We start from the raw sequence: 13,951 nt of genomic DNA on the forward strand, positions 1-13,951 counted from the left end.
TCCCTCCAGCTCATCTGCAAAGCAAGTTGTCCACAGCCCGCTGGCCTGGTGGACGAACCCACTCACACCCACGGCTCCTGCCTCGCATCACTCTCAGAGGAGCTGCTCAGTGCGTTTTGCTGAGAGAGCGAATGGGTGCTGCTCTTTTAGAAGATTCTTGAGAAATTCTGTAAAGTAGGTTGAGGCACTTCTTCCTAGACGTGCGGTCATGTGATGGTTGCTCTTTGTCTTGGGGAAGCACAGTTCTGCAAGACCCTGAACACGCTCTAAGAAAATGTGTCTGTTTTAACATGGAAGGGGATTTGGAGTATGAAACACTTTGCGAAGTACTGAGAAAAATCTCTCTCTGTGACCGGAAATGAGGTTCACTTACTCTGTTAATGTTTCTATCAGAGGGTAGAAAAGACCAGCTTCTCAGTGCCCGGCAGAAAGGAACAGGTTATTACTGACAGTATTTGAAATTAGTGGTGCATGGTGATAACAAATCTGCCTGCAATGCAGGAGACCTGGGTTCGATTCCTGGGTCGCAAAGATCCCCTGGAGAAGGAAATGGCAATCCACTCCAATATTCTTGCCTGGAAAATCCCATGGACAGAGGAGCCTTGCGGGATACAGTCCATGGGGTTGCAAGTGTCAGACACGATTTAGCAACTAAACCACCAAACCAGTGATAACAAAAGCAGACTGCCTTTAGTTGGTTTTATTATCTTCTAAATCTTCTGCAGACAAGGCGCTCCTTTAGTGCCTGCTTCCAGGATGGACAGCTCTGACTGCCACCTGCCCCTACCCACTACGTTCGCCACTCTCTTGGTAGCTATCAGTCTTGATCCTTCACTTAGCTTGTACAACTTTTGACAAGTTAACTAATTTCTTTAAGCCTTGATTTTCTCATCTATAAGATGGTGAAAATAATTTCACAGATTATGGAAATCATCTGTGAATCCTTTGAAGATAGGCATCATCTGATGGTGCTTATGAAAACATTCTGTAATTGGAAGATGTTGTAGAAAAGGTGAAGGATGATTATCCACCGATTATATGACAGTTGATTATGTTACAGGGAGTTATTTCTCATGGATCTGTTCAATGGACTAGACCAACAGGACGACTTTATCATCATTAAAAGAGCATGGCCACTATGAGTTAACACTTTTTTTTTTTTTGAGAACCTGCCTCAAGTACTACTCAGCAACATCTCCTCATAAACAGGAACTCAACAAATAAATAAATCACGTAGTCCCTAATTTTTCACTTCCTTAAGAGCCAGTGATCTAAGAGGAGTCAAGCTCATGCTCGTGCACGGTCATGTTGGACTCTTTGCAACTCTTTGGACGGTAGCCCTCCAGGCTCCTCTGTCCATGGGATTCTCCAGGCAAGAATACTGGAGTGGGTTGCCATTTCCTCCTAAAGGGGGTATTCCTGACCCAGGGATAAAACCCATGTCTCCTGTGGCTCCTGTTTTGCAGGATTCTTTACCCACTGAGCCTTCAGGGAAGCCACCGTTTCTAGACATAGATGTTAAAAACTAAATTTACTGAATTCACCAATATTCCTTGGAAATACCTAGTTGGAGCAATCTTGACTGTGTAAGGAAAGTGGGGGGACGGTCAGAAGCCCCACAGAGTTAGAAGGATGCTCTTGAGGCTTGGCATCGGGCATTCCCACCCCTTTCCTCTTGTGTCTTTGCCAGCCCTTCAGAGTGTCCTTAGCAGGCTCCATCTGTCCCTCTGATAGAACATCTCAGGGACCTCTCCTGACCCTTTGCCAGGAGAGATCTCTGCTCCCAAAGGTGTTAATGCCATCTGCTTGCCAATGCCACTGAAATCTACATCTCCAACTGTAGGCATCAATAGACACTCATCTAACTGCTTACTGGACTTCACCTTTTGGAAATATGACAGCAATAAAAATGAAAAATACTTTCATAGTCTTAACCGTGTGTAAACACTAATGTGGTCTTAACAGAGACATTTTAAGTACCTCACATATAATAACTCATATAAGCCTCACAGCAGCACTTGAGAAATCTACTATTATTCCCATCTTCAAGAAATGGGCCACAGAGAAGCTGGGTAACGACGCTAAGAAGGCAGAGTCAGCCTCGCGTCAGGGCCCCTGTCCTCACCCACTGTGTCCTGGCCCCTGTGTGTGCACCCTCACCACGTCTGGCACAGAAAGGATCCTGCTGCTGCCCACTCTCTCCCTCCCCGCCAGTCTCCCACGGGCCCAGAGTGAAAAATCTGAGTCACCTTGCAATCGTCTGTCTCCCACCTCCATTCCAAGCAATTCAAGCACCAAATCCTATCACTTCTACATCCTACATATTTTAAAAATCTGTTTAATTGCTTCTCTCTCTCTCTCTCTCTAATCTAACGTTGCAACCACAGGTTTTTCAAAAACAAACTCCCAGTGGCATTTATCAGTTCATCTTTCTTCAGCTTATCAGCTTCCCTTTAGAGGTTTCCAGTTGCCCGTTGGATAAATCCTAACTCCTTAGCCGAGTCTACAAGGCCCTCTGTGACCTCACCGTACCCACCACCTTGGCCCCATCACTCCTCACTGCCCCCCTGCCTTTATTTTGGCTGGCTGAGTTTTCCAGATGCTCTGGTTCTCTCTCTTCCCACTGAGACTTTACTCATGCTCTTCCTTCTGCTTGTAACCCTTTCCCCACTCCCTAGTTCAGAGTGAGACCTTCTCTGACTGAAGACTGTGATGAGCCCTTCTGCTATTCCCTGGCTCCCTTTAACTTTCCAGGAGATAGGATTCACCACATTTGAGTGTGATTTCTCATCTGAAGTCTGTGATCCCAACTGCTTGAGGGTAGGGATCATGTCTGTCTTCTTTCCCTCTGGATCCTAAAAGTAGAGCCAGGTGCATTTTCAACTACCAAGAAATATCTGTAGCATGAATGAGTGACAGGACCATTCAGAATGAGTAACACACTGACCACAGTAGCAAAGCCCTTGTTATTTGATAAAATATCAGCTTTATCCAGATAGAATTCACATGCCATACAATTCATGATTCTATGGGTTTCCCCCCCCCCTTTTTTTTATTGGAGGCTAATTATTTTACAATATTATATTGGTTGGTTTTGCCATACATTGACATGAATCCGCCCCGGGTGTACATGAGTTCCCCTTCCTGAACCCCCCTCCCCCCTCCCTCCTCCCCTTATCCTCCCTCTGGGTCATCCCCGCATACTAGCCCCGAGCATCCTGTAACATGCATTGAACCTGAACTGGTGATTCATTTCACATATGATAATACACATGTTTCAATGCCATTCTCCCAAATCATCCCACCCTCACACTCTCCCACAGAGTCCCAAAAACTGTTCTATACATCTGTGTCTCTTTTGCTATCTCATATACAGGGTTATCATTTGCATCTTTCTATATTCCATATATATATGCATTAGTATACTGTATTGGTGTTTTTCTTTCTGGCTTACTTCACTCTGTATAATAGGCTCCAGTTTCATCCACCTTATTAGAACTGGTTCAAATGCATTCTTTTTAATGGCTGAGTAATACTCCATTGTGTATATGTACCAAAGCTTTCTTATCCATTGGTCTGCAGATGGACATTTAGGTTGCTTCCACTATTATAAACAGTGCTGCAATGAACATTGGAGTACATGTGTCTCTTTCAATTCTGGTTTCCTCGGTGTGTATGCCTAGGAGTGCTATTGCTGGATCATATGGCAGTTCTATCTCCAGTTTTTTGAGGAATCTCCACACTGTTCTCCACAGTGGCTGTACTAGTTTGCATTCCCACCAACAGTGTAAGAGGGTTCCCTTTTCTCCACACCCTCTCCAGCATTTATTGCATGTAGACCTTTGGATAGCAGCCATTCTGACTGGTGTGAAATGGTATCTCATTGTGGTTTTGATTTGCATTTCTCTGATGATGAGGGATGTTGAGCATTTTTTCATGTGTTTGTTAGCCATCTTTATGTCTTCTTTGGAGAAATGTCTGTTTAGTTCTTTGGCCCATTTTTTGATTGGGTCATTTATTTTTCTGGAATTGAGCTGCAGGAGCTGCTTGTATATTTTGGAGATTAATCCTTTATCAGTTGCTTCATTTGTTATTATTTTCTCCCATTCTGAAGGCTGTCTTTTCACCTTGCTTATAGTTTCCTTTGCTGTGCAGAAGCTTTTGATTTTAATTAGGTCCCATTTGTTTATTTTTGCTTTTATTCCCAATATTCTGGGAGGTGGGTCTTGGAGGATCCTGCTGTGATTTATGTCGGAGAGTGTTTTGCCTATGTTCTCCTCTAGGAGTTTTATAGAATCTGGTCTTACATTTAGCTCTCTAATCCATTTTGAGTTTATTTTGGTGTATGGTGTTAGGAAGTGTTCTAGTTGGATTTCTCTGCATCTATTGAGATAATCATATGAATTTTATGTTTCAGTTTGTTAATGTGGTGTATTACGTTGATTGATTTGCGGATATTGAAGAATCCTTGCATTCCTGGGATAAAGCTCACTTGGTCATGATGTATGATCTTCTTAACGTGTTGTTGGATTCTGATTGCTAGAATTCTGTTAAGGATTTTTGCATCTATGTTCATCAGTGATATTGGCCTGTAGTTTTCTTTTTTTGTGGGATCTTTAACAGGTTTTGGGATTAGGGTGATGGTGGCCTCATAGAATGAGTTGGGAAGTTTCCCTTCCTCAGCAATTTTCTGGAAGGGTTTGAGTAGAATAGGTGTTAGCTCTTCTCTAAATTTTTGGTAGAATTCAGCTGTGAAGCCGTCTGGACCTGGGCTTTTGTTTGCTGGAAGATTTCTGATTACAGCCTCTAGTTCCGTGCTTGTGATGGGTCTGTTCAGATTTTCTATTTTTTCCTGGTTCAGTTTTGGAAAGTTGTACTTTTCTAGGAATTTGTCCATTTTTTCCAAGTTATTCATTTTATTGCCATATAGTTGCTGATAGTATTCTCTAATAATCCTTTGTATTTCTGTGTGTTGGTTGTGATCTCTCCCTTTTCATTTCTAATTTTATTGATTTGGTTCTTCTCCCTTTGTTTCTTGATGAGTCTGGCTAGTGGTTTGTCAATTTTATTTACCTTCTCAAAGAACCAGCTTTTGGCTTTGTTGATTTTTGCTATGGTCTCTTTTGTTTCTTTTGCATTTATCTCTGCCCTAATTTTTATGCTTTCTTTCCTTCTACTGACCCTGGGGTTCTTCATTTCTTCCTTTTCTAGTTGCTTTAGATGTAGAGTTAGGTTATTTAGTTGACTTTTTTCTTGTTTCTTGAGGTGTGCCTGTATTGCTATGAACTTCCCCTGTAGCACTGCTTTTACAGTGTCCCAGAGGTTTTGGGTTGTTGTATTTTCATTTTCATTCATTTCTATGCATATTTTGATTTCTCTTTTGATTTCTTCCATGATTTGTTCATTATTCAGCAGCGTGTTGTTCAGCCTCCATATGTTGGCATTTTTAATAGTTTTCTCCCGTAATTGAGATCTAATCTTACTGCATTGTGGTCAGAAAAGATACTTGGAATGATTTCAATTTTTTTGAATTTACCAAGGCTAGATTTATGGCCCAGGATGTGATATATCCTGGAAAAGGTTCCGTGTGCACTTGAGAAAAAGGTGAAATTCATTGTTTTGGGGTGAAATGTCCTATAGAGATCTATTAGGTCTAACTGGTCTATTGTATCATTTAAAGTTTGCATTTCCTTGTTCATTTTCTGTTTCGTTGATCTATCCATAGATGTAAGTGGGGTATTAAAATCTCCTACTATTATTGCATTGATGTTAATTTCCCCTTTCATACTTGTTAGTAATTGTCTTACATATTGTGGTGCTCCTATGTTGGGTGCATAAATATTTATAATTGTTATATCTTCTTCTTGGATTGATCCTTTGATCATTATGTAGTTTCCTTCTTTGTCTCTTTTCACAGCCTTTGTTTTAAAGCCTATTTTATCTGATATGAGTATTGCTACTCCAGCTTTCTTTTGGTCTCTATTTGCATGGAATGCCTTTTTCCAGCCCTTCGCTTTCAGTCTGTATGTGTCCCTCGTTTTGAGGTGGGTCTCTTGTAGACAACATATATGGGGGTCTTGTTTTTGTATCCATTCAGCCACCCTTTGTCTTTTGGTTGGGGCATTCAACCCATTTACGTTTAAGGTAATTATTGACAAGTATGATCCCGTAGCCATTTTCTTTATTGCTTTGGGTTCGAGTTTATACACCCTTTCTGTGTTTCCTGTCTAGAGAAGATCCTTTAGCATTTGTTGGAGAGCTGGTTTGGTGATGCTGAATTCTCTCAGCTTTTGCTTGTCTGTAAAGCTTTTGATTTCTCCTTCATATTTGAATGAGATCCTTGCTGGGTACAGTAATCTGGGCTGCAGGTTATTTTCTTTCATCACTTTAAGTATGTCTTGTCATTCCCTCCTGGCCTGAAGAGTTTCTGTTGAAAGATCAGCTGTTATCCTTATGGGAATCCCCTTGTGTGTTATTTGCTGTTTTTCCCTTGCTGCTTTTAATATTTGTTCTTTGTGTTTGATCTTTGTTAATTTGATTAATATGTGTCTTGGAGTATTTTGCCTTGGGTTTATCCTGTTGGGGACTCTTTGGGTTTCTTGGACTTGGGTGATTATTTCTTTCCCCATTTTAGGGAAGTTTTCAACTATTATCTCCTCAAGTATTCTCTCATGGTCTTTCTTTTTGTCTTCTTCTTCTGGGACTCCTATGATTCGAATGTTGGAGCGTTTAACATTGTCCCAGAGTTCTCTAGTATTGTCCTCATTTCTTTTAATTCGTTTTTCTTTTTTCCTCTCTGTTTCATTTATTTCTACAATTCTATCTTCTAGCTCGCTTATCCTGTCTTCTGCCTCTGTTATTCTACTGTTTGTTCCCTCCAGAGTGTTTCTGATCTCATCTATTGCATTATTCATTGTATATTGACTCTTTTTTATTTCCTCTAAGTCCTTATTAAACCTTTCTTCCATCTTCTCAATCCTTTTCTCCAGGTTATTTATCTGTAACTCCATTTTGCTTTCAAGATTTTGAATCATTTTCACCACCAAAATTTGAAATTCTTTATCAGGCAGATTCCCTATATCTTCCCTTTTGTTTGTGTTGGTGGGCATTTATCTCGTTCCTTTACTTGCTGGGTATTTCTCTGCCTCTTCATCTTGCCTATATTGCTTTGCTTGGGGTGGCCTTTCCCTCTTCTGGCAGTTTGTGGAGTTCTCTTTATTATGTAGTTTCCTCGCTGTGTATGGGGTTGGACGGGTGACTTGTCAAGGTTCCCTGGTTAGGGAAGCTTGTGTCGGTGTTCTGGTGGGTGGAGCTGGATTTCTTCTCTCTGGAGTGCAATGAAGTGTCCAGTAATGAGTTATGAGATGTCAGTGGGTTTGGAGTGACTTTGGGCAGCCTGTATATTGAAGCTCAAGGCTATTTTCCTGTGTTGCTGGAGAATTTGTGTGGTATGTCTTGCTCTGGAACTTGTTGACCCTTGGGTGGTGCTTAGTTTTAGTGTACGTTTGATGAGCATGTATCGATTAATGTTCCCTGGAGTCAGGAGTTCTCTGGTGTTCTCAGGATTCGGGCTTAAGCCTCTTGCCTCTGGTTTTCAGTCTTATTCTTGGAGTAGCCTCTAGACTACTCTATCTGTCATTTCCAAGGTGGTTCCCTCTGTTTTAGCTTCTGTTTGCTGGTCTCCTCAGTGTCTAATTTCTGCCCTGATACTAGGGGGCGGGTGGACACTTTTTAAGGCTCAGTTGTTCAGTCCTGTTCTCTGAAGGGAGGAACGCTGCAGACAAATATCTCTGGCATCTGTGGGGAGTGCTTGCACCGTCTCGGCCACATTGGGTTTGCCCCCACTCACAGCACATGTGCTGTCCCAGTCTACACTGCACAGGTTCTAGGTTGCTCTGCTGGGAACTGTCGGAGGCTGGTGCTGGGTTGTATGCACTTACCAGGTCTGAGCGGCTCAAGTTCAGGTTCTCGGTTACTCCACAAAGGCACAGACTTGGTTGGGCCTGCGTTTTGTGCCTTCCCCGGTCTGAGCAGCTCAGGTGACCAGGTGTTTGGCAAGTGCGGTCGCTGCGACTTATCGCCTCCCCAGTCTCTGCCACTCGGTTTTCTGGGTGTACAACCTGCGCACCTTCTCAGGCGGATATCGACCGGCCTGAGCCCAAGAAGTCTTGATTAGCAACAAGCCTGCCTGCAGTTTGTATCAGATGCCTTTCTGGGGCCTTGGTTGCCCCCTCTGGCTCTGGCTGCCCTCCCTGCCTGTCTCGGCCGGGGATGGGGGATGGGCCGACCGCAGCCAGCTCGCTCTGCTCAGTTCTTTGTTCTGTGAATGGGGCTGGCGGAGTCTTAGGTTAGAGCTTTCCACCTTTTCGTGGGGACGCTATCCCAGTCTGCTTTGCTATCCCCAGTTCTCTCAGATTGTTCTCGTGGCATTCAAGCCCAGTCCTCTCTCTAAGCAGTTCAGCCGGCTCCTCCCTGCCCAGCCCCCACTGGCATATGCAGGCGTCTGCGCTGCTTTTCTGCTGGGAGTTACCTTTTGGCGGGTAATCTGTGGGTTTTAATTATTTCTTTCTTTTTCCTCCAGGTTATGTGGCCCTCTGAGCTTCCAAGGCTCGCCACAGATTCGCCAGTGAGACTGTTTCCTGGTGTTTGGAAACTTCTCTCTTTTTAAAGCCTCCCTTCCCAGGACGGAGCTCCGTCCTTACTTCTTTTGTTTCTCTTTTTATGTTTTATATTTTTTCCTACCTCCTTTCGAAGACAATGGGCTGCTTTTCTGGGTGCCTGATGTCCTCTGCCAGCATTCAGAAGTTGTTTTGTGGACTTCACTCAGCATTCAAATGTTCTTTTGATGAATTTGTGGGGGAGAGAGTGGTCTCACTGTCCTATTCCTCCGCCATCTTGTTCCTTCTCCTATGGTTTTTAGTATATTTGCAGAAGTATGCAATCATCACCACAATTATAGAACATTTCCATCACCCCAGAAGAAACCCTTTCTCATTATCAGCCGCTCTTCACTTCTTCCTATGTTATTTTCCGTTCCGTTCCATTCAGTCGCTCAGTGGTATCCGACTCTTTGCGACCCCGTGGACTGTAGCCTACCAGGCTTCCCCGTCCATGGGATTCTCCAGGCAAGAATACTGGAGTGGGTTACCATTTCCTTCTCCAGGGGATCTTCCCGACCCAGGGATCGAACCCGGGTCTCCCGCATTGGAGGCAGATGCTTTAACCTCTGAGCCACCAGGGAAGCCCAAAGATAATAAAGCCTAGTATTTGCAGAGTGTTTCATATGGTAAACAGAGCCCATGTGGGCTCATTGAGTCTTGAACAATTTTGTAAAGTGGGCATTAGACTGCATCTGTCCATGAGTTTTAACTTCAGTTTATGGAGGAAGACTTTTAATCAATAAAAAATTTCATCTAAAAGGAAGGGGAGAAGTGGTGGAGGTGGAGGTACCCAGGAGGCTGGAGACTTCTGCTTGCAGACTGTTGATTCTGCATAGGTACTGGCTGGGATCACTGACTCTATGGACATGAGTTTGAGCAAGCTCCGGGAGTTGGACAGAAAGGCCTGGTGAGCTGCAGTCCATGGGGTCACAAAGAGTCAGACATAACTGAGCGACTGAATTTGGGAGCTCCGTACATGTTGTCACCAGAACTTGGGGTGCTGTACTGCACCTGAAGCTCTGGGAAGTTTAGTGTCTACAAAACTTACTGTTGAGAACGTTTATTAGTTGGAAAATGCAGATGGTACAGAAATAATACATAAAGCAAATAAATTTTGAGATAATATTACAAGATTTGAATTTGAATCCTGATTCTGCTACTTATTACAACTCTCTGACTTTGAGCAAGTTAACCTTCCCAGTTATAATACTTTGGTCACCTAAGGAGAAGAGCCAACTCATTGAAAAAGACTCTGATGCTGGGAAAGATTGAAGGCAGGAGGAGAAGGGAAAGACAGAGGATGAGATGGTTGAATGATATAACTGACCCAATGGGCATGAGTTTTAGCAAACTCCAGGAGATAGTGAAGGATAGGAAAGTCTGGCAAGCTACAATCCATGGGGTCACAAAGAGTTGGACATGATTTAGTGCCTGAACAGCAACAAACCTTCCCAATATTCAGCTTCTTTATTTTAAAACAGTGCTGCTGCTAAGTCACTTCAGTCGTGTCCGACTCTGTGTGACCCCATAGACAGAAGCCCACCAGGCTCTCCCGTCCCTGAGATTCTCCAGGCAAGAACACTGGAGTGGGTTGCCATTTCCTTCTCCAATGTGTGAAAGTGAAAAGTGAAAGTGAAGTCGCTCAGTCACATCCGACCCTTAGCGACCCCATGGACTTCAGCCCACCAGGCTCCTCCATCCATGGGATTTTCTAGGCAAGAGTACTGGAGTGGCTTGCCATTGCCTTCTCTTTTAAATCATTCTGTTTTAAAACAGTATCCATAGTATATTCCTTATATGGTTGTTGTGAGGATTAAAGGAGTTAGTGTATGTGAAGCAACTTCATATATTGGTGCTCAATGAATAGTAGAACATTTTATTACTGGTAAACAGATTTTTAAAAAATAAACTAAAACATGGAAGTAATACTATATAATTACTGAAAAATAAGAATTCATTGAGCGTGAAATAGACACTCTCAAACACTGTTAATGAAACACACATGCTGAAAGCAAAAGGTCCATGTGACACAAAGGCCAGAAAGTCACTTTCCTTTGACCTGGACATCTACTCCTGCAGCTTTATTCAAAAGAAGTAATCCAAAGTCACCAACAATAGCAGTAAAATCACTATGTCCAGAGTTACCCATCACTGTGTTGCTTCAGTGGTAAAAACACTGGAAACAACTGATTGATAGTCCAAAGAATGCTTTGGAATTTAAGGTTATATAAGCAAAGCAGGGGGTTGGGGAGGGGAGTGGGGGGTGAGTAGGGAGGGGGGCTTCCCAAGTGGTGCTAGTGTTAAAGAACCCGCCTGCCAATGCAGGAGACATAAAAGAAGTGGGTTCAATCTCTGGGTCAGGAAGATCTCTTGGAGGAGGGCATGGCAACTTTTCCAGTATTCTTGCCTGGAGAATCCCATGGACAGAGGAGCCTGGAGGGCTACAGTCCCTAGGGCTGCAAAGAGTCGGACACGACTGAAGCAACTTGGCATGCACGCACACAGCAGGGAGGGATATTAGGCAACCGTTAAAAATGCCATGCAAACCTTTTGGGCACAGAAGAATCCACATGTCCAGACACCCCGAGGTGGGAGGGAGCCTGGAAGAGTGCAAAGAAACAAAGACAAATACCCGAGGTGCAGCTAAGAGGGTCTGTCTCATTCAGGGTGTAAGTTCAGTGGAGTTGTTAGCAGAGAGGGGCATAACTGGAATTGTGGGTTTTAAAAGCTCATTTGTCATAATGTGGAAAACAATTTGGGAAGCTGTTTCAAAAAACCCACAAATACGCCGGAAAAGCATCATGCAAAATGGTATGAGGATGATTGGAACAAGCATTTTCCCTCTTTTAAAAAAATCCTTAACTAAAAAATAAAAATAAAATGAGAATAAAAAAAAGACTTTAGAAAAATTCCTTAATCTTGACCCATCATTTTTTCTCCTGTAAAAATGGGGAGAGATAATTGACCTTCCTACAGAAAGTAGCTATGTTCTCTGTGAGATGCTGCAGCCCATGAATATTGGAGGCATCGTGCAAGGGCAATAGGGCCTGTGAGGGATGTGGTCTTACAAAATGTGTAAGGGGTGGGAGGTGAAAGTGAGTTATCGGCCTCCATCAGCCGCTTCTTCTCCACCAGGTGATAAGCTATCAGAAATAGCTTCCTGTTGATGTTACAGATGTTATAGCTTCATTTATCACTGTCTGATCTCTTCTTGACTCCTGCCTTAAGATGTCAGCTCAAAGCAGAGTGAGGAGGACCATATCACTTGGAGCTCAGCAGATAGGGGCTTGGATATGGACCTCCCAAGGAGTTCCAGCAGAAATCCTTGTGAGAAAATCATTATTTCATCTTCAGCAAGTGTTTGCATGTAGTTAGGCAGTGAGGTGTGGGCAAACTCTGGGTGCGTATAAGGATCAGAATGCTTAAATGCATTCACTCACTTACGTATGCCACAAACACTGCTTGAACACCTCCTAGAAGCAGGCAGAGTTCTGGTGACCGGGGACACGGTAGAGTTGATCCTGGGTGGCCTAGGCCTGCAGCTTCTTGAAGCAGGGCTTCGATTTCTGGCCGAAGATTGAGGCCAGGCAACATCAGGAAGAGTGCTTAATCTCAGTTACTAGTCCACCAGAGTCAGAGGCCAGCAGCAAGGCCCTGGCCCATCAACTGTGTAGAAATGAATTTCCACGTAGGGACAGAAAGTAGTGAAACAAATAAATTGTTTATTTGAAGGAACAATGGTATAGTATGTGTGGATAGGCTCGAGAGCCGGCTCAGAGGGAGAGTTGCACCATCGTGGCAATTGAATCACTTTCATGGGACATTTCTTCTGGGTTTCTTTTGACCAATCATCTTGCTTTGCTGGTTCTGAGTCCGTATTTGGCTTATCTCAAGGTCCTCCCACGCATGCACACACATCTCATAGTCAAGATGGATTCTAGCAAAGAGGCCTGACATCACTTACTTACAACATCACTTACTATGAGGTGATGCTCCCTCCCTTTTTAACCTCCAAGTAGCATTTCTGTGCATGTGTAGTCAGGGAGTTCTCTTTAACTTTGAGAATGAGTAATACGTGATCTATATCTCTTATCTAGGCAGGGTTCAGCCTCCTTCATCATACTGCTTTTACGGAGTTTCTGCCTTTATGGAATTTCTGTCCACAGGGGAGAAACTCTTCAGCCTGGGGCCCAAATATCTCCTGCCTCTGAGTCATACATAGACCCTGGATTTAGAGCAGAGTCATGGATGATCTAATCAAGACTCCTTGCAAATGCACATGAAGAAAATGTAGTCCAGAGAGGGGAAAGGCCTCCGAACTCCAAGTCACTGATGTCCAAATCAAGTAGACTTTCTACTGTTATGAGACTATCCCAGTGAGAGCACACACACAGAAGATCACAATATGTCGTGTTCAAAGACCCTTAGGAAAAAGCAATGGCACCCCACTCCAGTACTCTTGCCTGGAAAATCCCATGGATGGAGGAGCCTTGTAGGCTGCAGTCCATGGGGTCGCTAGGAGTCGAACACAACTGAGCGACTTCACTTTCACTATTCACTTTCATGCACTGGAGAAGGAAATGGCACCCCACTCCAGTGTTCTTGCCTGGAGAATCCCAGGGACAGAGGAGCCTGGTGGGCTGCCGTCTATGGGGTCGCACAGAGTCGGACACGACTGAAGTGACTTAGCAGCAGCAGCAGCAAAGACCTTTAACAACTACATATTTTAAAATATATTTTATTTACATCCTTACGGTTGTGCTGGACCTTCATTGCTGCTCGCGGGCTTTCTCTAGCCCTGGTGAGTAGGTGTACTTCTCATCATGGCAGCCTCTCTTCTTCCGGAGCACAGGCTCCAGCTGCGTGGGCTTCCACAGTCGCCGCACGTGGGCCCAGTAGTTGTGACACATGGGCTTAGTTGCTCCACAGCATGTGGAATCTTCCTGGACCAAGGATGGAAGCCACGTCCCCTGCACTGGCAGGTGGATTCACATCCAGGGATGCCCAGCTACATGGTACTGTGAGCCTTGGAGTGGCATCATGGAAGGTTCTGGTCCAAGAATGATCCACACAGAAGAGCAGAGCAGAGTGAATCCTGCACAGCCCTGGATGCTGACATATCTATCCTGGCTTCAGATAAAAGAGAAAACAACGCAGTGAGTCAAAAATCTTGGCTTGATTCCCGTAGGTTAACTATAGCTAGAGTTAAGTACCAGGAGACCCTGGCACTCAGGAGCAGAGAGCTATTTGTTGACAGTGTAAGGATGAACCTGAAAGGTATGGAAAAGCCA

Source organism: Moschus berezovskii, chromosome 17 (assembly GCF_049115385.1).
Source record: "Moschus berezovskii isolate FMDL1 chromosome 17, NW_MosBer_1.0, whole genome shotgun sequence".
NCBI lineage: Eukaryota > Metazoa > Chordata > Mammalia > Artiodactyla > Moschidae > Moschus > Moschus berezovskii.